The sequence below is a fragment of the Spermophilus citellus genome (assembly GCF_964194105.1).
Source record: "Spermophilus citellus genome assembly, chromosome: 8".
NCBI classification, from domain to species: Eukaryota; Metazoa; Chordata; class Mammalia; order Rodentia; family Sciuridae; genus Spermophilus; species Spermophilus citellus.
In genome coordinates this window covers 129,303,637-129,322,466 of record NC_138189.1, presented here as the reverse complement: position 1 = coordinate 129,322,466, position 18,830 = coordinate 129,303,637, and the positions used below count along the sequence as shown (strand labels likewise).

The 18,830-nt window shown below is 43.7% G+C and overlaps 1 protein-coding gene and 1 pseudogene across 4 annotated transcripts in view; one reads left to right on the top strand and one right to left on the bottom strand.

Annotated features, from left to right (window-relative positions):
• The window catches only part of SH3D19 (SH3 domain containing 19), a 187,731-nt gene that overhangs the window by 120,120 nt on the left and 48,781 nt on the right, over positions 1–18,830 (bottom strand). The window lies entirely within an intron of this gene.
• On the top strand, positions 13,235–17,051 carry LOC308654272 (serine protease 33-like; annotated as a pseudogene). Its single transcript has 5 exons — positions 13,235–13,343; positions 13,482–13,641; positions 15,080–15,209; positions 16,278–16,444; positions 16,737–17,051. The product of its transcript is annotated as a serine protease 33-like (transcript).

Here is an 18,830-nt window from a genome sequence, read left to right as displayed (position 1 = left end):
ATGAAATATAATGTCAAGAGCTTTGTAATGTTTTGAACAATTAAATAATAAAAAAAAAACTTTTCCTTTTCTTCTTAAAAAAAAAAAAAAAGAACTACAGCAGTCTCTCGGTTGCACTATCAATTTAAAATAATTACCTACACAGAAAACAGGTTTCCAGTACTGTACTGAAACATTAATCTGGTGTCACTGGGTGGGGCTCTCTCTGAAACAGCCACAACAAACTTGACATGTAAACAGGAGTAATCTCTGATGCACAAAGTCCAAAGAGATACCAAAAAAAAAAAAAAAAATTACATTGCTAAGGAGCTTGATCACTGCTGATCTTTCTGACTTATAGCCTTTAAAAACCACTAGCACATTCATATTAATTTGTTCAGGTCTTGATTGAATGGTAATGAGACTCAGTTCCCCATTAATCTTTTTTTTTTTTTAAGGGAGAAAGTGTTGTTTGACAAGATTGACAAATCAATTCTGCTAAAGGTAAAGAGGCTCCTCCCTCACAGTGTCAATACCTTGCAGAGAACAAACTCAGAGAATCCTTTCTACCTTCCAGACTTCTAATGGTGACCATGCCCAGGGTTTCTAGATATTCTGAGGAGAGCCATACCTGTTCTCTGTAAAAGATTAAAGTAAATGTGACACATCTCAATTCAAATTCACAGACAGTAGAATGCATCTGATGGTTTCCCCATGTACATATGTGAAAACAACACGGCGAATCAATCATCATGTAGATGATGATTGTATCTTACTCTACTTAGTGTAAGAATGAATGAAACACTGAGTAAGAAACATTCCATCCTTGTATAATGGACTCCAAACATTCCATCCTTGTATAATGGACTCCAAATGGACTCTGAGGTCATGTATAACTAAAAAGAACCAATACACGGGCTGTGGTTGTGGCTCAGTGGTAGAGCGCTTGCCTAGCATGCGTTAAGAGGCACTGGGTTCGATTCTCAGCACCGCATATAAATAAATGAATAAAATAAAGGTCTGTCAACATCTAAAAAATATTGAAAAAAAAACCAATACATTTTAAAAAATTCAAATTCACTTGGATGGATTTATACTGGTCAGTGCAGGCTTATGAATCTTTCTCTGAGAATTGGGTCATTCTCACTTCCCAGAGCTTAAAGACTAAGATGAAGTTAACTGGAGAATAAAGAGAAGGACTGGAAAGACATATGAATTTATATTATCATCTGGGGAAACAAGAATTTAAAAAATAAAGTTTCAATGGTGGCATTTGATTTGGTAGATTATTTTTTAGGTTATGTTTTTTGGGGAAATACTTGATCAAATAGTTAAAGCTATAAGATAAATACGTTTAACATCATTTAATATTTGATGAGAAGGAAAACCCAATTCCAGTCTATATCTAGAGGGGTCACTGAGAACATCTCTATTCCTCTGGGTTTCATGCATTTCAGGTACCATTCTAAATCAAGGTTGTATATCTATCTTTTATACAGTTGAATTATTTAATATAAAATTACTAAATTCTATTTTTGGTTTATCAAATTGCCTTTTCTTAGATAATAAAAATAAATATTTTATTTCTCAAAATGTTGTATATGGGGAGCCACCCGTTGCCCTGGGCTGAGCTTGGTCCACGCCCCTTGAGTGGTGGGGATAATGGTCTGGGACCCACGCGAAAGCTGTGTAAGGCCAGTGGCCTTTATCCTCGCTCGGAACCAAGCCTGCTTCAAGGCCTACCTGAGCGTTACCTAATGGGGATGGGCAACCCCCTGAAATCTGATTCCCCTGCGTAATTTTGATGGAACATTCCATCAAACCTCCTTTGTGTGTCCCCCCTATAAAAATAAAAAGAATCGGGGGCTTGCTCTCTTGCTCCTTCCAGTGCTGGAGGGGACCCTTAGGTCACCAAGCCATCCTGCCTTAGTAACTTACGTTCTCATGCTGAGTGGTTTCTTCGTTTTCTTAGTTATTGATACAGCCAGCTCCTTTGAACCTAGCTCATATAGCTAGTCCGGCCAGCTGGTGATAGTTCTATATGTGATATGCTCTCATTTTTTTCAGTTTTACTTTAAAAAAGTGATGGAACCTCAGCAACCCCTTGGACCCAGTTCCAGACCTTTCAGTGGGCAGAGATCTTTTTTTTTTTTTTTTTAATATTTATTTTTTAGTTCTCGGCAGACACAACATCTTAGTTTGTATGTGGTGCTGAGGATCGAACCCGGGCCGCACGCATGCTAGGTGAGCGCGCTACCGCTTGAGCCACATCCCCAGCCCTGGGCAGAGATCTTGATCTCGTTTCCAGCTGCCTGTTCTTTGGAGTATCAATGGGTATCAGCTGCTGATTGAAAGCTTTGGGCAAATGTGTGTAGAAGCAAGGGTAAGGATGGGTTTTGACTGTTAGGATCCTGGATATATTGTCTGAAACTGGGTTAAAGGCCCAGACTTTTTTGAAAAGTACCTCCCAGATAGAAGTTTTACATTATGGCTTTTTTTTTTTAAGTTGTTAATAGATCTTTATTTTATTTATTTATTTTTATGTGATGCTGAGGATTGAACCCAGTGCCTCACACATGCTCAGCAAGCACTCTGCCACTGAGTCACAACCCCCACCCATGTTCTGGCTTCTTATAGTGAACAGGGATTGTTCCCTCATCTTGGGATGGAATACCACCCTGACCCCATCCAGCTCTCTGTGAATCCGTTTAACATTTTCTTCAACATGTTCAATAAGGTGACGGAGACATTGTTATCTGTAATGGGAATGAGTACAGCTGTTTCTGGAGATTAATTTGGGCCTTTAAAAAGTCTACAGCTTTTTCTCCAAAATTCAGCTTTTAAAAGCTGCCTTCAGGAAATAGGAGGATGAGGAAAATTTCTACGCAGATATTTATTGCACTGTTCTTTACAATGGCAAATCCAAATGGTCAACAATCAGAATGACAAAGTAAATGTGACACATCCATCATTTTTTATGAACTATGCAATTATTACGATGTTTAACATTTATTGAGTGCTTTACTCCCTCAGCCTTCACAAGAACCCGACAAAGTCAATTCTCTTATTCGCTGCTTCATCTTACTGTTGAGAAAGTTCAATAACTTGCCCAAGGTTAAAGAGCTTGGAAGTAATGGTGCTGGGATTCCAAACCAGCAGCCCAGATCCAGAGCCCGGACTCTTTAGCATTGAGCTATTGTTGCTGCTTTAGATGTTACTTTTCAAATGTGATACTTGATTCTATTTTATAATTTTTCTAAGATTTTTGTTTCAATATTCACAAGCAAAAGTGGACATGGTTTTCTTTAGGAGAAATATCTTTTCCTTGTTTCAACATCAATATTATTTCCCCTTAGTTAAAAGGAACGTGGAAACTTTCCTTCATCTTCTGTGTTCTGGAACAGTTTAAAATAGTATTGGAATGATCTATTTCCTAAAGGTTTTGGTAGAATTTCCTTGTAAACCCTGAAGGAAAAGTAAAAGAGGGTAAGCTCTTTGACCACTTCCCTATTTCATCAATAACTCAGATTTTCTGTGAGTTCTGGGGTCGGCTGTGGGAACCTGCTTTTCAATTCATTTCTTTGATATTTTAAGCTTCTCTGCTGCATAAGCTCCTCGCTATAAGATTCGCCTGTGTGGAGCATATAATGTAATGGTTTTCAATAATTTTTCAGTTTTGCAATCATCACTACAATCATTTTAGAATATTCCCATCACCCTAAAAAGATCCCTTGGGCCCATCTGCAGATAATCCCTCCCTTCATTAGCCCTTCCATTTTGTTTTAATAACTATAGCCTTAATGCATAAACAGATATGTTTATTTCATATGGATTAAATAACATAGTAGAAGCAAATCTTGGAAGTGCTGCTTTTAATGTCACTATATTACGTAAGAATGTTTACTGTTAAGAAATTAATGTGGAGTTCTGCACAAGTGGGGTAATTTTCTAACAGCTCATTAAAGCTACCTGGTACTTATAGAAAAAGCAAACACTATGACTGCTCTCATGTCCTTGTATTCAGTACTGAGACTTCCACAAACACATATTCCTAATAGCTCTATTTGCAAGCAAAAAAAAAAAAAAAGCAAATAATAATCACCCTGTTTCCAAACATCAGAAATTGCCATTTTTCTTTACTTCCCGTTAACCATTTAGACCATATTTTAAAATGTTTACTTAATTTCCTCATCTTTATTTTAACTAATGATCAGCTAATAAGAGTCTGAAAAAAGTCATTTCTAAGATGGACGGTGTTTTTACCCATTATGTGCAAGAATTTACAGCTTAGAATGAAGCACAGCTGATCAGAAAACCTACCAATATAGTTTTAGTTAGCACGGAATGGAGAGTTCTCTAATTAGGAAGCATTCATGTCATTGATTTCTGATCTTTGCTTTAAAGTTCTCCCCAAACAGCAAGGAACATCAAGTATAAGATTAAACTTAATTTAACAAGAAAATATTTTTACATGTTCAGACATGCATAATCCAGTCAGTAGCATTTTCAGATCTAAGATTATTAGGAAAAACTGCTTTGAGCATTAAGAAATTCTTCCAATGACAAAGGTCAACCAAAAACAGAGTCTTAAGTGAAAAGACCATGGATTTTGAAACCAAAGACGGGGGTTTAACTCTGAGGTCCACCAACTACTAGGTTAAATGCCTATAATTCTTCTGTTAGCCTCCTCCCTGCCTGGTAGCCCCCTGCAAAAACAAAACAAAACACTTCAGAGGAAACATACTCCCAATATTTTCCTAAAGTGAATTTATTCAGATTCCAATTTGTTGTTGTTCAGGAACTAAAGTAACTAAATTAAGTTTTTCCCTTGTCAACTCAATATCCTGGTTGGCCATCTGTTAACTTTCCATCATCTTCTACTCAAAGACATAAAGTGAGCCTCAGAAACATTTAAGTGCATACTGCAAGACTGTTGTGAGATTCAAACAGATGTGTACTTACATGAATGCTCAACTAGGACACACTCGAGGGTATGCAATTACTGGGCTGACAAGTACAAATTCACAACAAAGGTATCCAAAACATACATACTCACACATATATTCAGAGACTGTCCTTAACTTCAACCTCGGCAAACATTCAGTATCTCTATACAAGTCACAATATTTTAAAATATGTTCTCAGTTAAATAAAAGAAAGAGTCCAGTGTGGAGGTGCAAGCCTGAAGTCCCAGCAATTTGGGAGGCTGAGGTAGGAGGACAGGGAGTTCAAAGCAGCCTAAGCAATTAGTGAGGCCCTGAGCAACTCAGCAAGACCCTGTCTCTAAATACAATATAAAAAAAAGGGCTGGGGAGGGTTGTGGCTCAGCGGGAGAGCTCTCGCCTAGCACACAGGAGGCCTTGGATTCGATCCTCAGTACAACATGAAAGTAAATAAAATAAAGGTATTGTGTCCAACGACAACTAAAAAATATATATATATTTTTTAAAAAAAGGGACTCAATGGTTAAGCGCCCCTCGGTTCAAACCTCAGTATCGAAAAATAAATTTTTTTTAAAATGATGTCAATACTTCAAAAAGGCTTATCACAGAACTTGCAATCTCTGCAAATTTGCTGGGGAAAAAAACAAAAACAAAAAACCTAGATTTGAAAACAAAATTTTCAAGAACAAATCAGACTTGCCCTCTTTTATTATTTTGATGACTTCATTACTCTTTGTCCCTGCCCTCATTACCTTCTTTAAGGAAGGAATTAGATAAGTCTATCTCTGTTTAATCCAAGTCTTAACATCTGGAGAAGCATTAGCATTCCATTCTCTTTATAAGAAATAAGAATGAAATATCTTCCTATTTTTCTTATCCTCCAGTTCCAGTTATTTCCCCCAAGCTAGTGCTGCATGCTTTGGGTATAATATTTTCTTCCCATACATCCTCTCAGATTGGCCAGGACGGAGGGGGAAGGGGCAGAGATCAGTGTGAATAAGGAGGGGAGAAAAAGGATATTCTCTGTCACTGTAAATTTTGGGTTTTGGTACCAGGAATTGAACCCAGAGGCACTTAACCACCGAGCCACATCCCCAACCCCTTTTAAATATTTTATTAAGAGACAGCAGCTTGCTGAGTTGCTGAGGCTGACTTTGAACTCATGATCCTTCTGTCTTAGCTTCCCAAGCCACTGGGATTATAGGCATGTGCCACGGTGGTGCCCGGGTATCACAGTAAATTGATGCCATCTCTTTAGGATTATTTGGAAACAGAAATCAGACACAAAGTGCAGTCTTTTCTTTACTAATTTCATGACAAAGCAATCCATGTTAAAACAATTGCATACATACATGAGGGTTAAAGAATATATTTTTTAGCAATATATATGTGCATATACATAGTCACATATTAAAATTATGCTGAACAGCGACATGAGGTGGGAGGGAAAGGGAGAAAAAAGGGAAATTGCATGGAAATGGAGGGAGACCCTCATTGTTATACAAAATTACATAAGACGTTGTGAGGGGAATGGGATAATAAACAAGGAGGGAAATGAATTACAGTAGATGGGGTAGAGAGAGAAGATGGGAGGGGAGGGGAAGGGGGATAGTAGAGGATAAGAAAGGTAGCAGAATACAACAGTCACTAATATGGCAGTATGTAAAAATGTGGATGTGTAACCGATGTGATTCTGCAATCTGTATTTGGGGTAAAAATGGGAGTTCATAACCCACTTGATTCTAATGTATGAAATATGATATGTCAAGAGCTTTGTAATGTTGTGAACAACCAATAAAAAAACATTATGCTGATGTGTGTGCAAATATATCCCAAAATTAATGTATTAAAAATTATGCACATATATATTTACATAATTTTAATAGCAACAAAGAAAGAAAACTTAAGAATCCATCAACATGGACATACAAAGTTCTGTTACTTCTGTGCATGGGAGGTTACGCAGCTGACTCTGAAGTCAAGTCATCAGGTCTGCATTGACCAGCACAGGACTTTGATGGGAAAATTAAGTTGAATACAGAATGCAACAAAGAATATTTTCACTTCTTTTTCTATGATGTAAAAAATATATGTGTATCTATCTCCAGATAGGTGTATTTGGACCCTACAAAAATGAACAAACAAAAAGGAAAAAAGGAAGAGAGCAGTATGGAATGATGTTCACCATCAACCCCTGCAGGGCTGGGCGGGGGTGCTTTCTATGTTACTTCATCCATTTCTTTACTGTTTAAATTTCTTCAGTAATTTTGTAAAGGAAAAAAAATCCAACTGAATATTACACCCAGCAGGCAGCAGCAGCAGCAGGAGTCAGGCCTGTTAATATTTTAATAATAACGATTAACTCTTAGGTTTCTCCCCCTCTCTCCTGCGGAGGATGCGGGGCTCTGGTGGGATGTGCGAAGGCCTGACACAGCCTCCCGGCGTGTCTCTGGGAAACTAATGGGAAACTGTGGCTGAAAAAACAGGACTGTTTGGCTGGGGAAATTGCCAGTTTCCCCAGCCAAACGGTCAACAAAACCTCCTGACTGATGTATCTGCTGCAGTCTGAAGTGCCCGTGGGAGGGTGCAGGTGACACAGGCTGCGGGCTCCTGAGATGCCCCATTCCCCTTCCTCCCCTGACCCTCAAAGCTGGTTCACCAAAATCTGTTTTTTGTTTTTTGTTTTTTTCCCTGCCTGGGATTAAACAATCTTTCACCAGGTCTCAGACGCTATTTCCATGGTCTTTCTGGGCTTGTTATCACCAGTAACTGTACCCTCTCCATGATCTGAATTTTAAGCAACCACCTTTCCAGTTTAAGTTCAGGACTTACTACAATTGCTCCCTCCCTGTCCCCCTCCATCATATCTACTGCAGAGCACCTCACCCCACCTGGAGCCAACCCTCTGCCCTCTCCATGTGCCACCCGTGCTGCTGAACACTGCAATTCCAGTATCACTTCAAGTTCAAGGGGACCCTTTCTGTTTGCCCAGGGGTCAACTGTTATGTCTCTAGTCCACTCATCTCCACATGACCAGCTCACACCATCTCTTTCCTCTACACCTCCATTCCCACCCTCCCTCTCAAAGGAATCCTTCCACATGTCACTGAGGAAACAAGGAGCAGGGGACTTCCACCCACGTCACCTATGGGCCGGTATCTGTGCTCCCCAGTATGAAGGATCTGTGCTCAGGTCTTAGCACTCTCACCCCCAAGGGGTAACACAGGCTCAGTCCCCTGGCTCAAGGAGGCCACTTCAGGAACAGTCCCGCTTTTGTTCTTCCTCATTCATTTCCACCTGTGCCAGATAATCCATTAGCATACAAACATGAAGAAGGAGAACAAAAAACTGTGCCATCCATACTTCAGCCTGCTGTTTCTCTAGTTCCCTCTTCAGTAAAACTCCTTTTCCTCTCTCAGATTCCTCTCCAATTATCACCTCCCCCCTAACTCCACGGTGCTCATCCAATGGCCGTTCTCAGTCTTCTGCAGCATCTGCCAGCTGACCCCTCCCTCCTCCTGGAAACACCTTCTCTCCCTGGCTTCCAGAACACCTGTGTCCGTTCTTGGCCCACTTCAAAGCCACCTTCTCATTCTCCTATTGATTCCTGTGTATCTCATCTAAACTGCAATCGGGTCGATTCTCAGCACTCACAGTGAGCTATTTATTTAAACTGAAGATTAAACCCTGGGGTGCTCTATCACTAAGCAACAATCATGGCCCTTTCTATTTCTTACTTTGAGACAGGGTCTTGCTAAGTTGCCCAGGCTGGCCTGCAACTTTCGATCCTCCTGCCTCAGCCTCCTGAGTGGCTGGGATTATAGGGGTACAGCAGGGTGTCCAGCATCGGGGTGGGGGGGCTTTATCTATACTCCCTGCGTTGCTCACTTTTCCTCGTCTCAGAGCATTAAGTACTCTGATACACTGACGGCCCCTACCAGCCCTGGTCTAGACTAACCTCTTGAATTCCAGATTCGTATATTCAACTGCCTAGCGGATATGTGCAGCTGGACTCCTACCTTGACATGCCTATCAGTGAACTCATCTACCTCCAGAAACCTGCCCCATCCTACAATGTGCCCCATCTCAGAAATGGCATTTCCACTCTCCCCAGGGCTTGGGCCAAAAACCCTGGAATCATCCTTGACTCCTCTTCCTCTCACACCCACAGCTGATCCAGGACCTGTGGGCCCCAACTTCAGAAACGCAACCAGAACCTGCCCCTTCTTACCACTTTCCTGTAGCCCTGATCCAAACGCACCACCACCTCCTGTCTGGATTATTGCAATCGTTTTCTGCTGGTTTCCCTGATTCTCCCCTGAACATTATTATCCCAGCAGCCAGAGTGATGCATTTAAAACATTTAAGTCAGGTAAAATCTCCCCTCTCCACTAAGAATAAGAACCAACCCCCCCCCAACAGCCTATGAGAGTCTACACAGCCCGGACCCACTCCCTGAGGCGGGAGGCCCTCACTTTCTCTGCTCTAGCGACAGTGTTCCCAGACACATGGGCTTCCGGGCTCTGCACTGCTGTTCTGTGCTTCAACTCCTCTTCCTTCCATTATCCACCTGGCTCCTTTCTTCTCTTACCTGGGGTCCCTGCTCAGAAATCACCAACAATGCCATCCCTAACCATGCTATGAACACATATGCCCTCACTCCTGTATTCCTCCCCTGCTGTTCTATTTCCTTCTTTCTTTCTTTTATTTATTTAGTTAGTTAGTGGGGATTGAACCCAGGGGCACTCAACCACTGAGCCACACCCCCAGTCTTTTTGATTATTATTTTTTGGGGGAAGTATTTTTTATTTAGAGACAACATCTCACTGAGTTGCTTGGTGCCTCACTAAGCTGCTGAGGCTGGATTTGAACATCCAATCCTCCCACCTCAGCCTCCTGAGCCGCGGGGATTACAGGTGTGCAACTGCACCTGGATCCTCACCTGTTTTCTTTCTCTCCAAAGCACTGGTCATGATCTGACAACTAGAGTGTAAGCTCCATAAGGATGGGGCCTTTTTCTTTTTAATAAAATTTAACAACTTTATTGACCTATAACTTGATTAGAATATGCCAGCTGAGAAGCAATACTGTACAGAAAGTTGTACCAAATTTTTTTTACATAGAAAATTTTTACTATATACATTTTATCTACCTGAAATTTTTTTCTATATCCACCATTAAAAGGGAATGGTTGATAATCTTCTTTTTTTTTAACCATTAAGAGCATAGTCACAGTACAAATACATTTCCTGTAAACCACCTAGCCTCCCCAAACCGTGCCAGATTTGTTACTTATATAACTTTAAAAATTCTGTACATAGAATAAATTCTACAATGAGCCTTGCCACCTAAAAAGAAATCGACAGCAACCTAGATTCACTTTGCAGTGATTCAAGTTCTAATCCAAGTAGAATTGTTCTATTTTAATGACTCATCTTTTATGAGGGAGTGGGGCACTGGGGATTGAATCCAGGGGCGCTTTACCACTGAACTACATCCCCAGTCCTTTTTAAATTTTATTTTGCTTATGGCCTTGCTAAGTTGCTGAGGCTGGCCTTGAACTTGCAATCTTCCTGCCTCAGCTTGCCGAGCTCCTGGGATTACAGGCATGCACCACCGCATCAGGCCCCACTGTTGATCTTGCCAAATGTCAGCTACAACAGCTTCTGAGCACGCTAAACTCTCAAAATGACCCACCCCTGAAAAGAGGGACAAAACCAAAGATCCAGAATGGGGCTTTTTTTTTCCCCCTATGCTATCACATATCTATTCTAGAACAGTCCCTGGCACAGGCAAAAACAAAAACAAAAAAAGGCCACATGACTATGAATGAGCTCTACTCTTGAAGGCTGTTGTAGCAGGGCAGGAAAAATTACTAGCTGATAAGTCAGAGGATCTGGGTTTGAATCCGATTACAAAACTGGAAATAGAAGTGACATTCAGCTCTGCTATTGCATGGTATTATATAATTAGTTAAGTCACTTAACCTCCAAGGACCTCCGTTTCCTTATCCATAAAATGGGAACGAAAACATGCTTTCCTCAACAGAGCCATTGTGGCTGTATGGATGGAAACATTATGCAAATATAAAATACCATCAGGTTTCTGTGACTACATGTTAAACTATTTACAATCTTTTTTAAAAATATATTTATTTTTTAAGTTTTAGGTGGACACAATATCTTTACATTTATGTGGTGCTGAGGATCGAACCCAACGCCTCGTGCATGCTAGGCGAGCACTCTACCACTGAGCCACAGCCACAGCCCAAGAATCATTTTTAAATTAGGCAATAGAATTAAGAATAGAGAGTTATTCATTTTGTAAACCAAAAGGACAACTTGTAAAGAGATTTTAAACCGTCTTTCCCTCTAATGTTTGTAACAGACTCTACAAAAATCATACACTAAAAACTCTAATTCCTGGGAACGATGGCCAAGATTATTTCTGCTTTCTATTCTGAGGCCTTTTCCACTCCCTTGATGAGACTTGTTGAGCCCTTTGATTTCTGATTTTGATACTCTGTGGCCTCCATGCGCGGAGATGGGCTCCCCTGGACGCAGAGTGAGGTGCCTCGGTTTACACGAAATGTCAAGAAGGCCAAAGGGCCTGCCCCTCACCAGAGCAGAGCTGGAAACGGCGGTGTCTGAAGTAGGGCGAAGGCATCTTCTCAGATTCCACTTCTGTTTCAAGTTACGTAACAAGAAATATAAACACTTCAATTAACTCAATTTCTCCTCACAGAAACGCCTTGGTCAGGATTCAAGATGGTGGTGTCATCGTTTGCTGAGAGGCAATAAAAAAACAGCTTCTTCTAGTCTCCAAAACTGTTCATTATGTTAACCAATGTGCTTTTTATAATGTTGTGACAAACTCATTGAATTTATTGCCGAAGAGGGGGAAACCTATCTCCTGACTAAAAAGAATACTTGTTATTATCAGATCAGATGTAGCAATCCTTCTTTTTTTTGGCCTCAGCTTCAAGAAGGCTTCCATGATTATAAAATTTCACTCCCACTCTGGATTGTTGGAACTATAATCTTCCCCTTTATTTCTACAGGCCTTCTAACCCAGTTCATCTTTATTTTTCTCATGATTTTCTCCTGTGCCAAGCACTGCGCCTGGAAGAGTCAAGACTCTTTATAACTCTTTCTTTGTCATCGTCATGAGGATGTTATTAAAAATAGCAACCAAGCTGGGCATAGTGGAACACGCCTGTAATCCCAGTGGCTCAGGAGGCTGAGGCAGAAGGATTGTGAGTTCAAAGACAGCCTCAGGAACTTATTGAGGCTCTAAGCAGCTATCTCTAAATAATATACAAAATGGGCTGGGAATGTAGCTCAGTGGTCGAGTACCCCAAAGTTCAATCCCTGGTACAAAAAAAATAACAACCAACCTTTGCTTGGCACTAGGATGGCACTAACACTAAATACCTTAGTCCCCTGTCTCCCTTTAATAAATAGGATGTAAATTATAAATAAGAACCTCCCGAGTTATTCCCATAATCCACCTCTCCCACTAGACTGTCAACTCCCTGGGGACAGGAAGCCCCCACCATGCATGATTCTACATACACCCTGTTCCTCATCTGGCACAGTATCTTGCACACAGTGAAGACCTAATAAGTATCTGCTGACTGAGGAAAGCAAAGAACAGATTACATGAGGTAGACAGAGGGCCAAAAGGGAAAGACAGGAAGCAGAAACACTGGTCAGCTAGCCAACTGGCTTATTTCCTATTGACTCTTGAGTCCTATATGCATGCGCAGGCCCAGAACCTGGGGGAGTGGGTCTGCACAGCCCTTTGTGACCCAAGCTCAGGGGCTGGTGCAGAGTTGGTTCACCCTTGGTCAGGGTAGAAGTGAACCAAAGCAACGAGAGCAGGTCCCTGAGAAGCAAGAGCGTGGACAGAGCTGAGGGACACTCTGCACTGAACAAGGCCTCCTCCTGCCAGTGCAAGACCCCCCACCTGCCCCCTTCCCATCCCCCACACTGGCAGCAAGCCCAGCCTCCTGGCTCTCCCAGGACAGCAGGGGGCACCTCAGGCCCCAGCTCCTCCCCTGGGTCTGCTGCTGCTCTTCACAAGTCCCTAGAATCAGGCTGGGGGTGAAGACCAGAAGGGTGGGGCACCAGAGCCCATCTAGGAGAAGCCGGTCCTGCCCCTGGCTGCCCCGCAGCTGGCGTCTGCCTGGCAGTCTGAGCCCAGGAAACAGGAAGTGCTGCTCCTGAGGGAGACATGTGTCCTGCTGGCCCTGCAGTCCTGCTGCTCCTTCTGCTGGGCCTGAGCTAAGTCCCAAGCAGACACATGGGCTTATGCCCCAGGAAGAGTGCATAGGACCTGCGCTGGGAGCCCTCCATAGCCCCGTTCCCCCTTCTCTCTCCCCAGGTGCAGATAAGCAGGAATCGGAGTTCCTGCAGTCAAGTAAGGCGCCAAGCAGGGGCATCCTGCCTGCGTGGAGTGAGGGAGAGGAACCCGTGCCAAGGACACTGGCTGGGCAATGAGCAGGCAGGTTCAGGGCTGCAGAATGGACACCGCAGGCCTTTCTCCCTTTGTTGGCAGTATGCGGGCGGCCTGCTGTCCCATCGGGCATCTTCTCAGGCCTGGAGGCCAACATAGGGCAGTGGCCCTGGCAGGTCAACATCCGCCAGGGCTTTCTTCACATCTGCTCGGCCTCCCTCGTCTCACAGAAATGGGTGCTGACCATGGCGAGCTGCTTCCGGTGAGTGCTGGCCTTCCCAGGGACCTGGCAGGGAAGCAGGTGGCTGAGCTCCTGGGCGAGGCAGAGGAGGGGTTCATCTTACACTGCAGTGCAGCATGGGGTGCCTTGTCAGTGGTCCACGTGTTTCTCCCCGAGTGCTCAGCTCAGAGCAACTACTCGTAGACTGTGGGTTATTTCACTCTTGACAGCGATGAGGGTCTGAAAGATCTAAACCTCCTCCCAGGAGGCATTCCCCAGGAGGTCCTGGGCCTTACAGCACACCCAGATCTCCATGCACACCTCCCCAGCCCTCTTCAAGCTCCCTGGGTGAACTTACCAGTTCCTGTGACTAAATGTCACATAAGTTCTGTTTACACCCAAATCTCTAGCCCCACACCCTAGTCCTGACACATTTGCTTTGAGATGTCTCAAAGGTAACACGATCAAAACGAAACTGCCATTTTACCACTGCCATTATCCCCAAATCTATTTTTTTCTGTCTCTCCCAATTAACAACATGATCAGTTGCTCAAATGAGAAATATTGATATCTCGGGGTTGGGGTTGTGGCTGAGTGGTAGAGTGCTGGCCTAGCACGTGTGAGGCACTGGGTCCATCCTCAACACCACATCAAATAAATAAATAAATAAAGTTCTATATAAAAAAAGAAATAGGGCTGGTAGTGTGGTTCAATTAGTATGGCCCTGGATTCCATGCCCAGAAATACAAAAAGAAAATCAGAAAAAAGAAACACTTATTTTCCCTCACTCTCCCCATCCAATGTGTCCAATCAGTCCTTCCAGTTTCACTTCCAAAATGTACTGTGACCCTGACGTAGCTGTCCCTGGACCGCTACAACAGTGTAAGCTCTGCTACTCTCACGGACACAAAGAGTGATATTTTTAATGTTGGAAGTGAGATCATGTCACCCCCTCCTTGTGGCCTCCAAGCCACAAACCACCCAGTGTCTGCCTGCCCACTTTTCCAATCGCATCCCCTGTATTCCAGCTTTTCAGTTTCTGGAAACTGCCGAGCTCTTCCTCATGCTCACAGCCTTTGCATACTCTATTCCCTGCATCTGGAATGCTTTATCTTGTAGCTCTTCTCATGCTGACGCCAACATTTTGGGTCTCAGTTAAAAAGTGGTTTCTTCAAAATAACCTTCCCTGACCACCGGATCCAAGGACTCTTCCCACCTCCTACACTCTGTTTTGAAATCCTGTTTGTTGTCTTTGTAGCACTGATCACAACCTCAAATTCTGAATGGTACTTGTTCATTTATTTGTTATGTCTCTCTTTTCTCTTCTCCCCTTCAACTGTGCACACTCCTTAGGACCAAAGCCCCGTGAGGGCATGTCACTTGTGGAAGGAATGAATGCTTAGACAGGACCAGAGAACAGTGGGCTTGGCTGTGACACCCTACGAAACCCACGATGCTCTTCTGTTCCTCTTCCTCCCAGGTCAAAGGACACCAGAGAATATAATGTCTCGATGGGCTCGCTCCAGATCTCTGGTCACCCAGACCCCAAAGAGAGGATAATACCTGTGTCCCAGATCATCCCCCCCCTGACTTCCAGGGGGAAGTGTCCAGTACCATCGTGCCTGCCCGGTTGCCTTGGGCCCTGTCATCTTCTCATCTGTCTGCCCTCCGCTGAACACGGACTCCAGCTGGGTGACAGGGTGGGGCTACTCAGGAGCAAGTACCAGTGTAAGGCTGAGGAGATGCCCTTGGGGCCTCCCACTCCCGCCCGCCCAGGTCTCCATCCTACCCAGCCACACCTAATGCCTGCTCTAGGTTTCTCCGGATCCTAAGCCTCCTTCATGTCGCTTCTGCTATGATTTCTTTACTTACTGATTCCTGCTTTTATTCTTGTTGAGCGGTCACGCTGTGTGCAAAGCAAAAAGAACAGGGCAATGGAGAGAGAATGAAGACAGTCTGCTCAGTCTGAGAGAAGTGACAGAGCTCTCCTGCAGCACCTGGGTGGATCTCCAGAGGGGTAGGGAGGAGACAGAGACCAGTTCGGGAACGCTCGGGGTAAAGCAGAGCTTCGTCCACGTGTCCATAGGCTAGATTCTTTGCAGATAATCTACAGTCTATGTAGTATATATCATGGCTACCCTTTATTTCTATGTAAGAATAAAACTATATTCTAAAGACACTTTTTTTTTTGGGGGGGGGCAGGTACAGAGGGGTTGAGTCCAGGATCACTTAGCCACTGAGCCACATCCCCAGCCCTTTTTATATTTTATTTAGAGACGGGGTCTCAATGAGTTGCTTAAGGCCTCACTAAGTTGCTGATGCTGGCTTTGAACTCACAATCTTTTGCCTCAGCCTCCCAAGCCACTGGGATTACAGGCCCAGCTGCAAAGATAAACAACTTAATTCTGCATCATTCATTGTTTTGTGTTTTTCTGAATCATAAGATCACTAATTTGGGCCATCTGAACAGGAGTCAACTAACCACAGCCTCGTTCAGAGCCAGGCAGCTCAGCTTTGCAGGCTGTTTCCCAAACCCAAAAGTCAGGATGCTGTCTAACACAGGGGCAGAATATTTGAGATCAGAGCTATCTGAAAATCACAGGCATGAAATCTGTATCCAGAGCTGAGAGCTGCTTTCTAATTCTTTAAGACGGCTTTGACTTTTTGGGGCCCTGCAGATATCAAACCATCTTATACACTAAAGGAGCTGAGAGTGTCCCTCATTGATCTCCAGACCTGCAGTGCCTACTATCAAAATGAAAGCTTAATGCAGGAAGTGAAGCCCCTTAACAGTGAAGTCATGATCTGCTCCAAGCTCCCAGCAGAGCAGATGGATCAATGTGTAGTAAGAATCCAGCCCCTAGACACCTGCCACATACCTGCCTTCCCCAGGATGCTTGTTCCATGCCAGCATCTCCAGAGCCCCTGGGGAAACCCAGCAGTGCCTGGACAAGCCTAAACTCCACAGTCCCTGATAAACCACTGATACAGTCCCAGCCCTTTTTATTTTTTATTTTGAGGCAGGGCCTTGCTAAGTTACCCAGGCTGGCCTCAAATTTGTGATCCTCGTGCCTCAGCCTCCCTAGTTTCCTTCCCTCCATCGCCTGAGCAGCCTAGCCAATTTTTTTCTCTCTAAGGGTAGTCGAGGAGACCCTCTGATATGTGAAGTCAAAGATTTCTGGGAAGATTTCTGGGTTCGAGTGGGAGTGGTGAGCTCGGGATCCAACTGCATCCAAAACCAATGAGCCCAGAGTCTACACAAACATCAGTTTCTATAAATCTTGGATTGAGAAATCGGTCATCTCGATTACTGAGCTTTTGGCTAACCCCAGTCTGGGTCTCTCTGGGCTCCTTCCTGTTATGCTTCCACCTTTGAATCTCCTGGGGTCACCTTAATTGGTGAGGCCAGTATGGACAGGAGGGAGAAAAGGGAAGTTTAGAAGCTGAGGATCTTGAAGCTGGATGCTATTCTGTGACCCCATAAGCCTAATCTGCTTGCTGCCTTCTCCCCCGAGGTCAGCCAGGAAAGGCAGATCCCAGAGTGAATGCTTGAGATGATGAATGACAGAAAAATCCCAAGGGAATTGTTTTGTACTATATAGATGTCCTGAAACACCACACTGTACCCCATAAAGATGTATAATTATTACTGTCAATTAAAAACAAAACAAGTTGGTTAAGTCTAATGATTTTAGTTCTCACAGTCATTCTTTTTCTCGGGGAGGGGAGTTAACAAGGACTGAACTCGGGACACTCAACCACTGAGCCACTCCCCCAGCCCTATTTTGTATTTTATTTAGAGACAGAGTCTCACTGAGTTGCTTAGCACTTCACTTTTGCTGAGGCTGGCTTTGAACTCGCGATCCTCCTGCCTCAGCCTCCCGAGCTGCTGGGATTACAGGCGTATGCCACCGTGCCTGGCCTCATATTCATTGTTTTGAAGAAACTGAAGACACAGTCTAGAAAGAAATATAGAAACACAGAATTCTAGTCCTACAAGGAATCTAGAAGTTACTTGGTACAATCACTCTCCAAGTTCAGTAGACAAAGATGCTGTGGTCTCAGGTTAGTTAACCCTTAGCTGAACCCAAGATGAAAACCATCCTACCAGGGGGCTGGGGATGTGGCTCAAGTGGTAGCGCGCTCGCCTGGCATGCGTGTGGCCCGGGTTCGATCCTCAGCACCACATACCAACAAAGATGTTGTGTCCCCCAAGAACTAAAAATAAATAAATAAATAAAGAAAACCATCCAACCTGGGACTAGACTGGGTTCCAAAGAAAAAGGGGGACTTGGAAGATCAGAAGGTTTTAAGTCAAACAGGCGAGGCTCCTGGCCCCCAAGCCGTGAATGGATCAGCAATCTACTGCTGCATAACAATGGCTCCAAAATTTACAGACCTTGGGGATTTAGCTGGGTGCTTCTGGCTCAGGGTCTGTCATAGGGCGGATGCTGTCAGTCACACCCACACGCAGCAGCGCATCCATTCCCAGAAGCCTCTCTGCAGAACTGCCCCTAGAACTGCCCAGGGGCAACAGGCTTCCCTGGAGGGAGCAATCCAAGACAGGGAGAGACCCAGATGGAAGCCAGACTTTTAATAACTGAATCTCAAACCTGATGCCTCATTACCTCCTATTCTATTCTATTCTATTCTATTCTATTCTATTCTATTCTATTCTATTCTCTTTCTTTCAAGGTGGATCAATGAGGTCTGAATATCAGGAGGTTAAAGTCACTGGGGACTCCCATAAAGGGTGCGTCCACAGGAACAGTGAGGGAAGGCTCTGGCCTGAGAAGCTGGGAGGTGAAGGTGACTGTGTTCAGTGGTCACAGGCTCCACCGGGGCATGGAGTAGTTTAAATGGAGGCGGGTAAGGGAGCATTCCTTCAGAGTCTCCCATCAACCCCACCCCTGAAAGTGCTGCCTGTTCATGAGAGGGACGGCCAATTTGCCATATCACAAGGGCAGCTTAAGAACAGGTTTCGTGTTCCCCCTTATTATTCTTTTCCTAAGCCTCTGGTACACAAAGCATGGCTAAGAACATTGGATATGACACTGGCTAAGGTTGAGTTCATTTACGGATTTTATAAAATCCTGGCTAAATCGTAACAGGGTGCTCTGTATTACTCACAAATAGTAAAAAAATAATTGGAAGGAGTTCTGGCAAGAAAGATCGACAGCGAAGTGGGCATCCCTTCCTTAACACTGACTAAATACCAACAAAACCACTTT